General features: G+C 44.1%; 1 pseudogene; it reads left to right on the top strand.

The window, feature by feature from the left end:
- The first annotated feature begins 13,839 nt into the window (after nt 1-13,839).
- LOC128124082 (carcinoembryonic antigen-related cell adhesion molecule 1-like) lies at nt 13,840-18,166 on the top strand (annotated as a pseudogene).

Here is an 18,166-nt window from a genome sequence, read left to right on the forward strand (position 1 = left end):
GGCTGTTAATGTGCTATCGCTAAAGAAACATGTCCTCGCTCATTTCTCTGACTTGTTGAAAGCTGGTTCTTCAGCAAAACTGTCCCTGTGGATACTTTGGCATGGTCACTCTTGTGGGACTGTGTGCACCTTAGAGTTGTTTGGCATTATGTCTCTGTGAGGACTGCCACATGGAGGGAGTGACACTGTTAGTGCCCAGAGCTCTGGGGAGGAGAAAACTGTCCAGCATCCAGCTGCAGTGGCTGATGCCCAGCTCCACACGCATGACTCCTGGCTTTTGTTACAGCTTTTCTGTAAGCTATACCACTGCCATGGGCAAGACAGAGACAGACTGACTCATTTCCTCCCAGTTTTGTCCACATCTGTCTTGGGTAGGTGAGACCCGCCTATGGCCATCCTTGTCTACCTCAGCCTTCTGCAGGGACAGCACCAACTCAGGGCCAAATTCTCAGCTGGAGAGCTGAGAGAGCATGTGGAACACCAGGACCGCCAGCTCCCTCCAGTCCACAGCAGAAGACACGCACACAGGCCATCCTTCCTGAAGGATGTCTCCTGAGCCAGGGCTCCAGGCCCAGCAGGTCCCAGTGTACTCACACTGCCCAGTCCTGCTGCCCAACAGAGGTCATAAATCTGCCAGAGCATCTCTTCACATAGCCCAAGGCCTGTAGAGATGCAGCTGCAGGGAGAAACATGTGGCAGGGATGCAGAAAGACCAATATGTGAAACTGCCAAAGCACATGCTGCCCTCAGCCTGGAACCCACATCTCCTTCCCAGGGAACAGGTGCTCAAGGACCTGGATTCCTTAATGGAATGCAGTCTGGACATCCCAAGACCCCTGCACAAAAGACCAAAGGTTGCATGGCCTCTAAAATGCTCCTGGCCTTGGAGAGATGGCCTCCATTAAGAAGTGGAAGTACAGTTTTTTTTTTTTTGGTTTTTCGAGACAGGGTTTCTCTGTGTAGTTTTGCGCCTTTCCTGGAACTCGCTTTGGAGACCAGGCTGGCCTCGAACTCACAGAGATCCGCCTGGCTCTGCCTCCCGATTGCTGGGATTAAAGGCGTGCACCACCACTGCCCGGCGGAAGTACAGTTTTAAAAAGACAAAATAGAGTATTCAAAATAATCTTGAAAGACAAAAACATAATTGGACACACTTTTAAAAAATCAGGGCCACAATCCCACATATAATAGCTAAATAAAAAATAATATTTAAAAATAATTAAAAGCTAATAAATAAAAATAAGAGTAACCTGAGCAACAATGTGGGAGACTCTAAATCAAAACATAGAAGCACATGTGGAGAGGTGGCATGGAGAGTCAAAGCCCTGCCACCCAAGCCTGGCAACCTGGGCTGAAAGAGGAGAGCTGGCTTCCAAAATTATCCTCTGACCTCCACATGTGCACCATGGTGTGCAGAAACACATGTGTGCACTTATCTACACAAGCAAATATCACACACACACACACACACACACACACATATATATATATATATATATAATAAGTTAAATTTCAAAACCATACAACACCAAAAAAAGGACCTAAATAAAAACACCAGATAAAAAAGAAGTTCCAGGTTCAGAGGTTGGCAGAATTAATACTGTGAAAATATCTATATTACCAAAGGTGATCAGTGCCAAATGGGGATCAAAATTCCAAAATGTATCTGGGAAGAGAAATAGAAAACACTACATTCTCACAGAAGCAAACGAGTCCCCAATGGCCAAGGCAACCCTGAGCAGAAAGAGGAATGCTGGAGGAATCACCATGCTCCATGTCAAATATCCCTAAGAGCAAACCTAACAACATGGTATCGTTACTTGTAAGACACAGACATTCAATCCAGTCCAACAAAACAAAGGACATAGAGATAAACTGAGCAGCTACAGCTGATCTGTGACCAAAAATACATTGCCCAAAAATACATCTGAGTAAAGACAGCCTCTTTGACCAATGTTCATGGGGAAACTGAATAGAAGAACAAAACTAGGTCCCTATTTGTCATTCACACAAACATCCATGTGAACCTGAAACTTGGAAACTGCTGAAGGAAGAAACTTCAAGATTCCTGCAGCAGCTAGGACTTTCTGGAATGGATTCCACTGTCTCAAAACCACGGCAAGAATTGGCAGATGAAGCTGGGCAGTGGTGGCACATGCCTTTAATTCCAACAGTGAGGAGGAAGAGGCTGGAGGATCTCTGTGAATTCAGGCCAGCCTGGTCTACAGAGAAACAAAACAACAAAAACAAACAAAAAAAGAGGCAGAAAAAGAATTAGGAGATGGGATTGCATGAAACTGAGCAGTTTCTGCACAGCAAAGCATACAACAGAGTGAAGAGTCAGCCAGAATGGGCAGGAAGGTTGCCAGATACACTTCTGACAAGGAATCAACAGGTAGTCTATAGAAAGAGTCAAAAAGTGAATCAGGCCAGGCAGTGGTGGAGCACGCCATTAATCCCAGCACTCAGAGGCAGAGTCAGGAGGATCTCTGTGAGTTTGAGGTCAGCCTGGACTACAGAGTGAGTTTCAGGAAAGGCACAAAGCTACACAGAGAAACCCTGTCTTGAACCCACACACACACACAAAAAGTGAATCAGATAGCAAGAGAGCCTCAAATCATCGGAGCAATAAATAGAAAAATGTACAGAGCAGTGTCAAGGATAGAAGTGCAAATGGGGAGTAAATATATGAAAAATTCAGTGTTCTTATCCACTAGGGAAGTGTGAATCAAAAGTGTGCATGACAAGTGTCAGGTGACTCTCACCTACCTCCAAGTTCACTGAGAAAGCCTGCGTCAAACACACACAAACACACACACACACACACACACACACACACACACACACACACACACACACACACACTAAACCAATATGACGAACCTGTGCCCACAATGCAGGAGGAGACTCAGGGAGAAGACCTGTCCTCCACTTCCCAGGACCCTTCCTTTTTGCTGTGCTCAACTGCCCCACAGCTGATTGCTAGGAGCTGCTACCTCCTCCTGGCCCCTATTCTCCCTTTGAGACTCACCAGTTCTCAGCCTGCTCCCCACGAGGAACTCTCCAACCACCACACTGGCTGGGAGATCCAGGTGACTTTATTCTTAGGGACTCACCAGTGCCCTGTCAGCTGCCTAACTGGGTCCCTCTAGTTCTCCTACCCAGCCTGAGACCCGGGACCAGTTAATACTGCTGGAGAAACTTCTTCCAACTTTCTCAGTCAAGGTGATGCAAACTTTAGATTATAGCTGACAACCAGAAAACCTGGAATAGGGGCTGTAGCCCCAATACCAGACAGAGAAAACCAACATCCTAATCAGCTGTGAATTAGCTCCCTCCTGAACACTGTAAACACCTCTGCCAAATATAAGATGGCCTTAAACAAAAAGAAAAAAAAAACAACTCAATGGATGATCAACTAACTCCAGATGGACAAGTCCCAACTTGGAATTGAAAATAACACAAATAACCAAAATATCACATCTCTACCCAAAAAAAAAGGTATAACCCCCATTGTAACAGCCCCTATGGAAAGTGACTTGGAATATCTTTCAAAACAGTCAAAGACTAAAAGAACAGGGAAATAACAAAGTCAATACAAGACATAAAAGTAGAATTTAAGAAAACCTAAACAGAAATGATGCTGGAAAAGAAAAACTCAATAAACTTTTAAAAAGTGGAGTCAGGCAAGTTGGTGCACACCTTTGATCCCAAAACTTGGGCGTCAGAGTCAGGATGATCTCTGAGTTGGAGACCACCCTGGTCTACACAGTAAGTTCCAGGACAGCCAGGGCTACATAGTGAGACCCTGTTTCCAAACAAAACAAAATGAAACAAAACAAAATTCCTTGGAAAGCCTCACCAAAATAATGGGCCAAGTAGAAAATAGAGAGATGGGGATGGAAGACCAAGTAGAGAAAATGGATCATTAGGAAATGTCAGGAATTTAACCAAAAGTATAAACAGGACATGGGAGTTTGGGGATACGACAAAAAACACCTGGTGTCAGGGTTAGAGGATAGAAGAAAGAGAAGAACACCAAAGCAAAGTACAACTCATCAAGAAAAAGAAAACAAAATCTAGTTTTAAAAATGGGCAAATGCAGAGACTTACAGCCAAACACTAGGCAGAGCCAGAGAGGGAGGAAGGATGTAGGAGCCAGAGGGGTCCAGGACACCATGAGAACAGGGCCCAGAAGTAAGCAGGGCTCATAGGCACTAAAGAGACCAAAGAGACAAAAGTGGACCATGTGTGGGTCTGAGCTGGGTCCTCTGCATATGTTATGGTTGTGCAGCTTGGTGTTCTAGTGGGACTCCCAACAGTGGACATGGGGGGTGTCTGACTCTGTCCCTTGTGGTTGGGGCACTTTTCCTCCATGATATGAGGGTTTGAGCCCAGTCTTTTGTATCTTGTTAGGTCATGTTCGCTAAAAGTTCCTTGGAGGCCTGCTCCTTTTTCCTTCCTCCTCCTATTTTTTTTAGATTATTTATTACGTACACAGGCCAAAAGAGGGCGCCAGATCTCATTACAGAATGCTGTGAACCACAGTGGTTCCTGGGAATTGAACTCAGATCTTCTGGAAGAACAGCCAGTGCTCTTAACTGCTGTGCCATCTTTTCAGCTCCCTCCTTTCTTTTTAAAAAGGGAAACAAAGGTGCAGTTGATCTGAGGGAGAAGGGAGATATGGAGAAGGATGGGGAGGCATGTAGGGAGGAGAAACAGAGCTTGAGGTATAATGTATGAGAAAAGAATAAAAGTTTGTAAAAAAGACAGCAAAAAAAATATGGGCAAAGGTTTCAAACAGACATACCTCCAAAGAAGATAAAGTAATAGTGGATAAAAACACATAAATAAAAAGTTCAATATCATTAACCATTGTGGAAATACATACTAAAATCACAGTGACATTTCCACTACCATACCAATTTCTAATGAAAGCTAGATAGATATTCAAAGGTTCCTTAGGCAACTCGTAGACAGGTATAAAGGCCCACACAGCATCTGGAGCCTCCTTGCAACACCACACAGATGAGCTGCAGATCTCATAGTGAAGGCCAGATGGAGACATTGGGACACACAGAAGAATATTTCCCTCAGACACACAATCTCAAAGTCTGGTGTGCTTGTTATGTTTTTGTCTTCTTGACAAAAGCCAGAGTCATTTGGGAAGAGTGAACCTCAATTGAGAAAATTGAGAAGCCCTAGGAAATCCAGGGAAGTTAATCTTGCTGGGTAGTTATAACCTGCTTTCTGCCCAGAAGGCTGGGAATGGAGGTGTCCCGTAGCCCAGGTGATCTCTGCATGATCTGTAGGGCCAGGCCATATCTGACTCCCACAAGCTCCAACAAGCAGGACCAGAACTGGTTAACAGTCTAGATGACCTCTGTGCTATCTACGTGGCCAGGGGTTTCCCAAGGTACTCACATATAGGACTGGAGATGGTTAATAACCTAGGTGACCTCTGTGCTCTCTGTATTACAGAGACCACACCAGAAACTCTCCTAGATTATCTTAAGATAACACATGTGGCCTATCTACAGAGCCCAATTTCATGGAAGAACTGACATGTGCTTTGAGAAAAGTTTCTACGTAATTATGTCTCTTTGTGCACAAGGAAACTTTTTTATCCAAATTGTACTGTATTTAAACAGTCTCAACAATGTGTCTGGAATCAGACTCTTGAAGTCTGAACCATCACAGGCTCCTAAGTCCTGTTGAACAGGATTTCCTTCTTGCCTCACATTGATCATTACTCTGCGGGCCATGGCATTTGCAGAAACCCCACAGCCTGTAGATAATTCTGTGGAACATTTTCTTGATTTAAAATTGATGTGGAAGGGGAAAGCCCACTGTGAAGAATGCTAACCCTGAGCAGGTGGTCTTGAATTGGATAAAAGAAGAAGTTGAATGAGCCTTGGGAACAAGGCAGTAAGTAGCGGTCCAACATGGTCTCTGTTTCAGTTCCTGATATGACCTTATCTCGGCAGCTCAAGTTTGGCTCAGAGATTGTTGTCCTTCTAGAAGCTAAGAAATAAATATTTAAATCATGATTAGACTTTTCCCAGATGCCACAGACTCCAGAGACTTAGGAGACAAACTACAAAGATCAGAATCCCCACGAGAATCTATCCAGTGAGAGCAGGACCTGTGGAATGGTAACTCAAAAGGGAGACCATCTTCAGCCAGACCCTTGGGGTTCCCCCACCAGCATGGCCCTCTGAAAGATCCTGTGGTAGTCAGGCAGGGCCTCTCTGGGAGATCTACTTTTTTTTCACAGTAAGGTGAAAATCTGGAAGTCCTGGCTCCAGACTTCTGTTCCAGATTCAACTCCAGGTGACCATAGAGAGCTTGTATCCAGGGTTAGAATTTTACTTCCTGTTAGAGATAACAAGAAACAAGGCGTCACCGACTGTCCAAGACTCACAGTGTGGAACCAGCTGTACACTATGGCATCTGCAGTTAGGTAGATCACCCAGGCATCTCCTTCTCCTGAGTCTCGGTGGACAGGTGCCAGGATGTAAGACAACTCTTCTCGTGGGTTTAGGAGACTTCACAGGAAGTTCATCTTTATGGTCACGATATGGCCATAACTCATGAAATCACAGCAGCACAAGACTTGTGTAAGCCTGGCCCATCACCAGCACACTATGGACCAGATAGGGGCTCAAGAGGCCACACCACTTCCTCAGAACCCATTGGCAATTAATGGCCACCAAGGGATTGGAAATTATTTTCTTCAGTGCTTAATTTCCTATACTATAGGAACTGCACAGGTGTCTCTTGATCAATGTGTATGGAAATAAACCACTTCACCATCCGTGCTCATGTAAGAAACCCGAAATAACACAGTGTTGAACCCACAGACAAAGATGGAGGCCCAGTGAGATGGCTTGCCTACTAAAAGCACTTGCTGCACAAGCCTGATGACCTGAGATTAAATTCCAGAATTCAGATAAGGATGGAAAGAGAGGACTAACTCCTGAAAGTTACCATCTGACCTCTGCACACTGTGGTGCACACCCACACTCATTCACACCCACCCCCATATATATATATATATATATATATATATATATATATATATATATGAATAATAAATTGCATATGCATACATGAAACATGTAGGAGGGGAGCATTTTAGGAAGAAGAGGTCAGCAGGACTGGGAATTGATGAGAGAGTAATGGGATTATATATGACCAAGATACATTTATATGTGTGTGTGTATGTGGGCTTGTATCAAATAATGAATTTTAAACGTGTTTTAAAGTAAGTGTCTGCAATTCTCTTCACTCTTTGAAGAAAAAGAAAGATACTTAGGAATTCTCTCCACTCTTCCTTTGAATCTTGAAAAAGAAAATAAAAGAATAGAGAAATGGTTTACCTCCTTAGGCTTTCTGAGAAGCAAAAGGACACACTTTTTTAAAAGTTTTTAAAGTACATAAAAATATTTTAAAAGATTTTCAAATGTGAAAAATTAATTTGCTTTTGAATTCTAGAAAAATTTCATATACAGTACTAAGGTTGATTTTGTGATGAGTATTGACCTTTAGTTTAGTCAGATTTAGTATGTATGCTGGATAATTCTATGTCAACTTGACACAGGCTAGAGTCAAGGGAGAAGAGGGAACATGAGTTGAGAAAATGCCTCCATGAGATCTGGCTGTACATCTCAACAAATGATGCTGGCATAACTGGATGTTCACATGTAGAAGAATGGAAATAGATCTATATCTATCTCCCTGCACAATACTGAAATCCAAGTACATCAAAGACCTGAACATAAATCCAGTGACACTGAACTTAATAGAAGAGAAAGTGGGAAGTAGCCATGAATGCATTGGCACAGGAGACAACACCGTGAATATAACACAGGTGGTACAGATACTGAGATCGACAATTAATAAATGGGATATCCTGAAACTGAAAAGCTTCTGTAAGGCAAAGCACATGGTCAATAAGACAAAACGAAAGCATACAGAATGTGAAAAGATCTTCACCAACCCCACGTCTGACAGAGGGCTGATCTCCAAAATATATAAAGAACTCAAGAAACTAGATATCAAAATACCAAATAATCCAATTTAAAAATGGGGTACAGATCTAAACAGAGAATTCTCAACAGATGAATCTCAAATGGTCGAGAAACACTTAAGTAAATGTTCAACATCCTTAGCCATCAGGGAAATGCAAATCAAAACAACTCTGAGATATCATCTTATGCCTCTCAGAATGGCTAAAATCAAAAACACTGATTACAGCCCATATTGGAGAAGATGTAGAGTAAGGGGAACACTCCTCCACTGCTGGTAGGAGTGTAAACTTGCACAGCCGCTTTGGAAATCAGTATGAGGGTTTCTCAGAAACATGAGAATCAATCTACCTCAAGACCCATATATACCAATTTTGGATACATACCCAAAGGAAGCTCCATCATCACATGCTGTGGGATGTTCTGTATGGCAAATGTGTTGCTCTGATTGGTCAATAAATAAATCACTGATTGGCCAGTGGCTAGGCAGGAAGTATAGGCAGGACAAGGAGGAGAATAAAGCTGGGAAGTAGAAGGCTGAGGCAGAGAGACATTGCCAGCCGCCAAGATGACAAACAGCATGTGAAGATGCCAGTAAGCCACGAGCCATGTGGCAAGGTATAGATGAATGGAAATGGATTAATTGAAGCTGTCAGAACAGTTAGCAAGAAGCCTGCCACGGCCATACAGTTTGTAACCAATGTAAGTCTCTGTGTTTACTTGGTCGGGTCTGAGCGGCTGTGGGACTGGCAGGTGAGAGAGATTTGTCCTGACTGTGGATCACACTTGCTCAACTATGTTCATAGAAGTGTTTTTTGTGATAGCCATAACCTGGAAACAACCTTGATGCCCCTCAACCAAAGAATGGATAAAGAAAATGTGTTACATTTACACAACAAAGTACTCAACAGTAATAAAGAATGACATCAGGAAATTGGCAGGCAAATGGATGGAACTAGAAAAAAAATCATCCTGAGTGAGGTAACCCAGACTCTCAAACACAAACATGGTGTGTACTCATTCACAAGTGGATATTAGATGTAAAGCACAGGATAACCAGGCTACAATCCACAGCCCCAGAGAAGGTAGGTAACAAAAAGGACCATAAGAGGGACACATGGATTTCCCTGGGAAGGGGAAATATATGAGATCACCTGGGTAAACTGGGAGGGGGGGAGGTGGGAAAGAAGGAAAATGATGGAGGGATGGGAGCATGAGTGATCATACTGGTACCTGGGATGGGATGGAGGGGGAGAGTAATGAAAGATATATCTTGATAAAGAGGCCATATGGGGAGGTTTATAGAGAAACCTCGTGCAAGGGAAACTCTCAGGAATCCACAAGGATGACCCCAGCTATGACACTAGCAATTGTGGAGAGGGGGCCTGAACTGGCCTTCTCCTGTAATCAGAGTGGTGACTAACCCAGTTGTCATCAGAGAGCCTGCATCCAGTAAATGATGGAACAAGACACAGAGATCCACAGTCAATGGCTGGGCCAAGCTCCAGGAGTCCAGTTGAGGAGAGTGAGGAGGAATTGTATGAGCAGGGGAGGTCAAGATCATGATGTGGAAACCCACAGAGACAACTGAAACAAACTAGTGAGAGCTCACAGACTCTGGACCAACAGCTAGGGGGCCTTCATGGGACCAACCTAGGCCCTCTGCATGTGGGTGACAATTGTGTAGCTCTGTCTGTGGAGCCTCTAGCAGTAGGACCAGGTGTTCCTGGTGCTTCACTTGGCTTTTTGGAACTTATTCCCCATGCTAGGATGCCTTGTGAAACCTTGATGCAGGGGGAGGAACTAAGTCCTGCCTCAACTTCATATGTCATGCTTTGTTGACTCCCATGGGAGTCCTGTCCATTTCTGAATGGAAGAGGAGGGGATGGATGTGAGGGAGGATGGGAGGTGGGAGAGGGAATAGGAAGTGAGGAAGGAGGGGAAACTGTGGTTGGTATGTAAAATAAATGAAAAAAATAACAACAACAACAATGAAAAGATTGGTCTGTAGGCAAGCCTAAAGAGCATTTTTTTAATTAGTGTTTGATGGGAGAGGGCCCAACCCATTGTTGGTGGAGCCATTCGTGGGCTGGTGGTCCTGGGTTCTATAGGAAAGCAGCCTGAGTAAGCCATGAGGAGCAATCCAGTAAGCAGAACTCCTCCAGGGCCTCTGCATCAGCTCCTGCCTCCAGGTTCCTGCCCTGTTTGAGTTCCTGTAATGACTTCCTTTAATTATGAACAGTGATATGGAAGGGGAAGGTAAATACACCTTTTCTTCCCCCAAATTCCTTTTAATCATGTTGTTTCATCACAACAATAGTAACCCTATGACAGTAAGTTTATGAATTAAAACTACAAACTGAATTGACAACCTACAGAAAATAAAAACATATTTGTAAGTCATCTATATGGTACAGCTTTTGTGTTCAGAGTAAATAACTGCTACAACTCTGGAAAAAAAGTGATCCCTAGTCATCAGGGAAATGCAAATTAAATCTACTGTGAGATACTAGCTCACCCCAGGTAGAATGGCTATAATCAAAATAACTGACAACAAATGTTGCAGAGGATGTGGAGAAAGAGAAACACGTATTCTCTGCTGGTGGGTGTGAAAATTAATACAGTCATTATATAGAGCTTGTGGAAGTCCCTCACAACATTACAAAATACCACATGACTCAGATATTTTACTGGGGATATAACCAGAGATCCTGTACCCTACCATAAAGATATTGGTACCGCATGATTGCTGCTGCTCTATTCAATATGGCAAGGAGATGGAACCAATCTAGATGTCCATCAATTGATGAATGCAAAATGCAAGTCTAGTGCATGTACCAAATGAAATCTATTCATCTCTAGAGAAAAATGAAATCACAAAATTTACACTAAAGTGGATAGACTTAGAATGTATACTGTTAAATGAGATCACCCAATCTCAGGGAAAAACCACATGTTCTTTCTTGTGTGTGGATCCTAGCCTATATAATGTATGCGTGTAATTAAATATGCAGAGGTACACTACAACATTTAGGAAGAGGAACATGAAAGGGTAATTTTAAAGAGACAGAACACTCCCTAGTGAGTTCACATACATGCTGTACTGTGTGTGGGTTCTCTGAATGCGTGCTGTCTCAACATGGAACACGGTTCTGATGTAAAACAGGTTATTAACAAGCAATATCCACATGTAACTCTGTGCTGCCACCTTACTGAGAGCCCAAATTTGAAGCTGTGGTTTTCATCTTGTAAATGTCCCTGTACAATGCAGTTCTTGTAAGTGCTACCAACTTAGGGTGCATTGTTCTTTAAACAAGAAATCCAGCTATAACAATTATAGTGAGTGAAGGCTTCCAAAGTATGGTTAAATCATCATAATTGGAGAATTTTTGAAAATTTCAAGGAATGCTGACTTACTGCCCGTGATTCTCAAAGACTAACACACCAGGAATTACCAACACTGAAAAGTTTGCAGTGTTTGGTTTGGTTTTTATTTTATGTTCTAAGTCTAGAATGTGTTATTATTAATGAATGAATGGACTTTGCTTTAAAATTTAAAGTTGGAATAAAATGATTTTAGAGTTAGCAAAGGACTTGGATATTCCTGCCCCGAAGAAGATATAAAAAAAAAATCTAATAAAAACACATGGGAAATTGGGTTCAACATCATCAGTCTTCATGGAAGTGCAGATCAAAATAGCAGTGAGTCTCACCTCAGCTATTCTAGTCTGCAGTAAAAATCTACCTAGATCCTCAAAGGCAGCTGCTCACTGTGACCTTCCTGGGCAACTTGGTGCTCAGCTTCATTCCAGCATTTGGATCTTGTCTACCATCCTTATAGTAGCCCAAACATGAGCTGCAGGTCTCCTCATGAACAAGAGGGGATCACAATAAACCACCTAATCAACAGGGAAAACTCTCCTTGAGGTGTGAACCTATCTTGCAGCCTTGTTTCCACCCAGTTCCAACAGACCTGGAGCTCCCTCACATAATCATTTCCTGTGTCTCTGAAACTCCCACTCTGCAAGGAGACCCTATGTAGTCCCCTCCCTCCTCTCATCATCCATGAAGAAAGACAGGGAGATCACAGGGCAATCACCAAGGAGAGCAAAGACAACCCAGAAGGTCAGGGAGGGCATGGGCAGGCCCGAATCACATTCAGCCATCAAAGGAAGCTGGGGGTGGAGGAGTCTCCCTGGTGCCCTCCATAAGAAGCTGGAGCACAGGGTACTTTTCCTAGGACACACAGGTCACCTCCTCCTGCACAGCAGAATATGAACCCCTGAGATAACATGTATTCCTTCATCAGACACCTGACTGGTGACACTAGTGATGACAGGTCTGGGCCCTCCACAGGCATCACTCAGCTGGATCTTTTCCTTCCCCTAGAGTAGACTGTCACTCTCTGATGGGAATAAATTACACCTTCCCTGATCATTGAGATCACAGGGCAGACTGGGCTCTGCTAGGTTTTGGGGTCTCAAGGAAATGCACTCTTGGCTCTAGGAAATTCAAGAAGGCCCTGTGGTGAGCTGCTATTCTCTAGGGATACAGGACACTTCTCAGCCTGAAAGCATGTTCTAGAACACTAAACAACAAAGGAATAGAAGGATGGGAGGCAGCACCCATAGAAGAACAGAGCAATGAACACACAGAGACTACACCCAATGACCATCTGACTCCAAGAAGTGCCCTCCGCAAGGAGGAGGCTGAGGTCTGGGAATAAAAGCAGAGCAGACACTAGAGGAGCCTAGCTTGGCAGCAGCCTAAGACACAAAGCTCCTCTCCAGAGGAAGAGCCTAGCCTACAGTAGAGACTATGGAGCTCACCTCAGCCCCTCTCCACAAAGGACAAGTCTTCTGGAGAGGACTCCTGCTCACAGGTGGGGAGACATTCCTCAGGAATAGAGAGTTGGGGAGTTCAGAGACTGGATGGGGTCTTCTGGGAGAAGGAAAGAGCCTGAGAAATGACATCTGGCTCTGTTTGAAGCCTGAGACCATCAGGAAGCTCAGAGTGGATGGGAACTGGGAAGTGGGGAAGAAAACTCAATTGCTCCCCATTGTAGATTTATCAGCACTGGCCACTGGATCCTGAAGACTCAAGTTGACAACTCCATCAGGGTGACTCTCCAAGTAAAACTCAAAGTGGGAGAGTTAAACATCATTATGTAGGACCCTGAGAAATCTGCAAATAAACCCCAGGCTCTGGGCACTCATTTGCTCACAGATATTTGAGCCTGTTTGAGGTAGAGAGGTTTAAACCAAAATCAAACTAGTCCTCAAAGCCCTGCTACTATTGGGTGGGAAGACTGAGCAGCAAGGACATCTATAAGGTGGGCCCAGGGGTTGACAAACACTTCAGAAGAAACAGAGCAGGGAAAGGTCAGAAAATGAAGGCACAGAGTCTTTAGAGGAGGAGGTCAGACAAGACATGCTACACTCACCATAGATTCTGAGTATGAGTAAGGATCTGAGGGCAGTGAGGAGTCAGCTGTGTAGACACTATGAAACCAGTTTCATAAAGTGGAAAGATTCAGGAGTACTGATGAATGGGGGTGATGCTGCTGACCTCCCCTCAACAGGACACACACACCAAGGCTGAGAGTTAAACACTCACATTTCAAAGTTCTACCAAAAGCAAAGGTCCTAATATTGATTTTTTTCTCTCTTCCCTCTTAGTCTCTCTTTTAACCTACTGGAACTCTCCCACTGCTGCCCAAGTCATCACTCTTGAAGCAGTTCCACCCAATGTTGCTGTAGGGAATAACGTTCTTATACTTACACACAATCTGCCAGATGATATCTACTCAATGAGCTGGTACAAAGGCTCCAAACAAAACAAGGTCATCATAGCCATCTATTATAGAATCTGGTCTTCAATAAGTTATAGTTCTGGATACAAGGATAAGTTGGAACTGTTCTTCAATAAATCCCTGCTCATCAAGAATGTCAGTAAGGATGACACAGGAGACTATGGAGCAGGAGTGACATTTAACAACCATTCTACTAAGCTTGTAAATGTGAAGTTTCATGTATACTGTAAGTAATTCTCTGCAACATCTGGGTCATGGGTGGATCTAATCCTACTTCACCTATAGAGCTGTCATTCCTAGATCACTCTGTGTTATAGTCCCTACATTGTGATACAAACATTTAGTAAAGGACACACAATGGAGAAAACGGCAATAAATCAGGATGCCTCACTTGAATCCACCCTCAGAGAAGAGGCAGTCAGGTAACTGAGCCCAGGCATGTTAGACTCTGCCCAGGGTCTTAGATGCTCATCATGACCATGGCCTTGAGGAAGACCCTTCCAGACTCAGGCAGGGCCTTATGGAGGAAACCATTAGAGTCTTACAGAGAGATGACCCTCCAATAGCTTTGCTCAAGAATCCAATGCCAGACTGGACCAGGAATCCTGAAAAGCTTATAGACTGGGCTGGAATTTGATCTCCTGTTGGATCTGACAGGACAATGATGGATTGTAGACTGGGAGCCTGCTGACAGTCAGCCTCTGAGAGCCATGTCTGAGGTAGGTCACCTGGGCATCTCCTCCTGAGACACAGTGTGCTCAGCATAGGTGGACAGGCAGGAAAGGCAATCAGCCACCTCTTTGAATGGTCTTCTGAGACCTCCCAGGAAGGTCAAGAGCCCTAAAGAAATTGAAGGAAAGGTGTACAAATGGCAGCTCCTTGTCTCTGGGGGTCCCGCCTAGGGATTATTTCCTGCAGGCAAACACTAATAGACACAGCTTGGTGGAAGGTCAGGTTGTTGTTCACATTTAAAGTTAACGTGCAGGCATGGCAATGATCATTTACCATGTGTCCTATTAGAGGGAAACTGAGACAGGAAACACAGTCACTGAGTCAGGGTCACATAGGATGTGGATTGCACAAGCTTTCTGTCCACAGCCACATCTCCAGCCTCCCCACCAAGGAAATGGTACTAAGTGACCTTCACTCTTCTAGATCATTTCATGGAATCAGGACCCCCTGATTCATGTCAATCAACATCATACACCTGACAAGAATGGCCCACCTGTGGCCCATATAGACCTAAACGTCAGCTGTCAGGTTTCTCAAGGAAGCTCAAGTGGAAGACTAATCATAACCTATCTGTAGGAAAGCCCTGAAGAGCAAAGGCTTGGAGAGCTCTAGTTTACACTTGGCAGGGGAGGTCAGTGAAGCTGCAGGGACTCAAACCTTGTGTCTCAAGGCAGGCAACAGGTAAGTGAGGGTCAGGAGATAAAATGAGGTCTCTGATTCCAAGTCTTGAGTCTGACCATCACCAAACACTGCAGCTCAGTTCACTCATGAGAAAGTCCTTGCTTCTTCCATACATAGCACAGGAGGACCCATTATCTCTGAGCACTCAGCTACTCCATCTGCATTTAATTTGCTTCCTGCCTGATTCTTTAAGGATATGGGTTGGCTGTAAGTTAAGAGACTGTCTCTGGTTGTAAGAGGCCTTTGCAAGAATCAGAAGTACCATACAGGGCAATCATCTCTCTGTGGTCAGTTCAGCACTACCACCCAAGCCCAGCAGCACAACCGAAAATTCCAATCCCATGGATGGTGAGGTCTCAGTAGCATTACTGTGGAGGATAAATGGCCAAAGCCTCTCAGAAAAGGACAGGCTGAAGCTGTCTGAGGACAACAGGACTCTCACTTTACTCAGTGTTGTGAGGACTGACACAGGACCCTATGAATGTGAACCTGGAACCCAGGGTGGGACTCTGCTAGTGACCCAATCACTCTGAACAATACTTTAAATATTTTCTGTTTCATCCTGGCCTCAACGGCCTAAATACAGAGGACTAGAGCTACCATGCTTAGTCCCAGTCCCCTTGGGTTCATGACACAGACCTACCATACAGATACCTAGGCTGCCAGGGCATCCTGTCCCAGCCCAATCAAATGTAGACAGGCCCAGCATTGATCTTAAATGAGCTCCAGGGACTTCTGCCTAGAGAGGCTCAGGGTGATGGAGACAGGTGACATGTTAGACTCATTCTCGGTGCACACAAGAATGTGCAGTGGAGATATTTGTGTATTGTGCTTTAGATAGATCAGGGCTTGTGCATGCTGAATGAGTACTCTTCTGCTAATCTGCACCCCAGCTCTGGGTAGGACCCGCTCAAATAAGGTTAATGCACAGCTCAAAGAGACACTATGTCCTTTTACAGACCAGGATTTCCCCTTCCCTCTACTGACATCATGTGTGACTTTATTCTGTTTGCTCCACATGGTCCAGATGTCCTGATCATATCCCTCTCAAATATTCATTTCCATTGATGGACAAACCTCAGTCTCTCCTTTCACACAGATGCTAACCCACCTGCACAGTACTCTTGGTTTGTCAATGGAGAGCTCCAGTCATCCTCCCAAGAGCTCTATATTCCCAACATCAATACTAATAATAGTGAATCTTATACCTGCCTCATCTATAACTGTCACTATCATCAGTAAGAACACAGTCAAGGACATTATAGTCCTTACTAAGTGGATCTCTGAAATATCAGCACCAGGTTTGGAGTGGAGTTTTTTAGTTTTCTGGGAAGGTGCAGAAGCATTTAATTTCCAGCCCATGTCTATGGGAGCAAGCAAAACTGAGTCTTCCCCCAAGCCTCCTGCTCAATCCCTATGTCTTAATGTCTCCTGGTTCTCTGGTTTCTGGCTGATAGGGATGGAGCTTGCAATGTGAGGAGAAGGTTCTCCCAGCCTTTAAAGCCTTAGGTTGTGTAAGGGACTTTCCATGGTTAGGAGAGCCTCAAGGTCAAGATTTCTTTCTGTGCCCAACAAAAGCTTTCCTGTCCCCTCCATTTTCATTTTATGGCCTCCATGACCTACAAGAAATACCCAGGGCTTTCAACTGTGCTCACATTCTTATTCTCAAATTGGAGGAGAATATTCCCCACAGATGGGGACTGGACCTCTGCTCACATGTCTTCTTCTGTCTTATGGGTGGGGTAGCTGGCTCATCTCTGACTCCATGGAATGGGAAGAGTGGATGGAGAATGTGCCTGGGAGCCCTGTTCTGAGTCAGGGTTAACAATGACTCTGACAGTTGATGATGTTCTTTTGCTTACTCTTCCCAAGGTTCAAAAAACAAATGTCGGCTGAGTGTGGTGGCACACACCTTTGATGCCAGCACTGAGTAGGGAGAGGCAGGTAGATAGTGTGAGTTTAAGGCCATCCTGGTCTATATAGCAAGTTCCAAGCAAGCTAGAACTGTACAGTGAGACCCTGTCTCAAAAATTATCTCTACTGAGGATTAGAGTGTCAGGCTGTGGTCAGCACTGTGACTATTCCCTTACTTCTCTGTAGTATTTAATCCATATCCATGAGGTAAGAAATACAATTTTTTCTACAAACAGAAATTCTTCACTTAGGGATTTCTCCCAGTCTTGAGGTCTAGCTCTTAACACCATTAAGATTACCCCCATGACATCTTATTTAATTAAAAAGAAACATTTTAACCCCATGACAAATTACTTAATTAAAAAGAAACAGAAGGGTGTTTAATAAACGAGGGGCCTGACTGTTCACACTCCCAGAAAGGGTGAGCAAGAATCCCCAAAATATCATTGGAAAATACATTCCCACCTACAGTGAGATTTCTGGACAGGTGGGTTGAAGAGGCTCCCAGTGTGAAATCTACACAAATACCCTGAGTCAGGGTCTCTGTGAGTGATCTTGATGGGGTAAGCGTCAGCTCTCTTCTTGCAGACCATATCTTCAACCCAAACATGTGATCTTGCAGAGGACCACTTCATTCTATGAATCTTGGAAGCTGTCTGAGATCTCTGAAGGTGACAGACTCTCATTTGGCCCCATCCCTTGTTTATCCACAGATCCAGTGACTACACCCTCCATCCAAGTCAACAAAACCATAGACAAAGACCTGACCTCTGTGCTCCTGAAGTGCCTGTCAATCGACATTAATATCTCCATTCATTGGTTCTTCAAAGGCCAGAGACTGAGGATCACAAATAGGATGAATCTGAGTGAGAACAACAGCACCCTCGAAATAGTCCCTGCCAGGAGGCAGGATTCTGGGGACTATCAGTGTGAGGTATCCAATCCACTCGGTTCCAAGAAAAGTGACCCCAGCCTGCTGTACGTAATAGGTGAGTGA

The sequence above is a fragment of the Peromyscus californicus genome, unplaced genomic scaffold (genome assembly GCF_007827085.1).
Source record: "Peromyscus californicus insignis strain IS unplaced genomic scaffold, ASM782708v3 Scaffold_4__1_contigs__length_199733344, whole genome shotgun sequence".
NCBI lineage: Eukaryota > Metazoa > Chordata > Mammalia > Rodentia > Cricetidae > Peromyscus > Peromyscus californicus.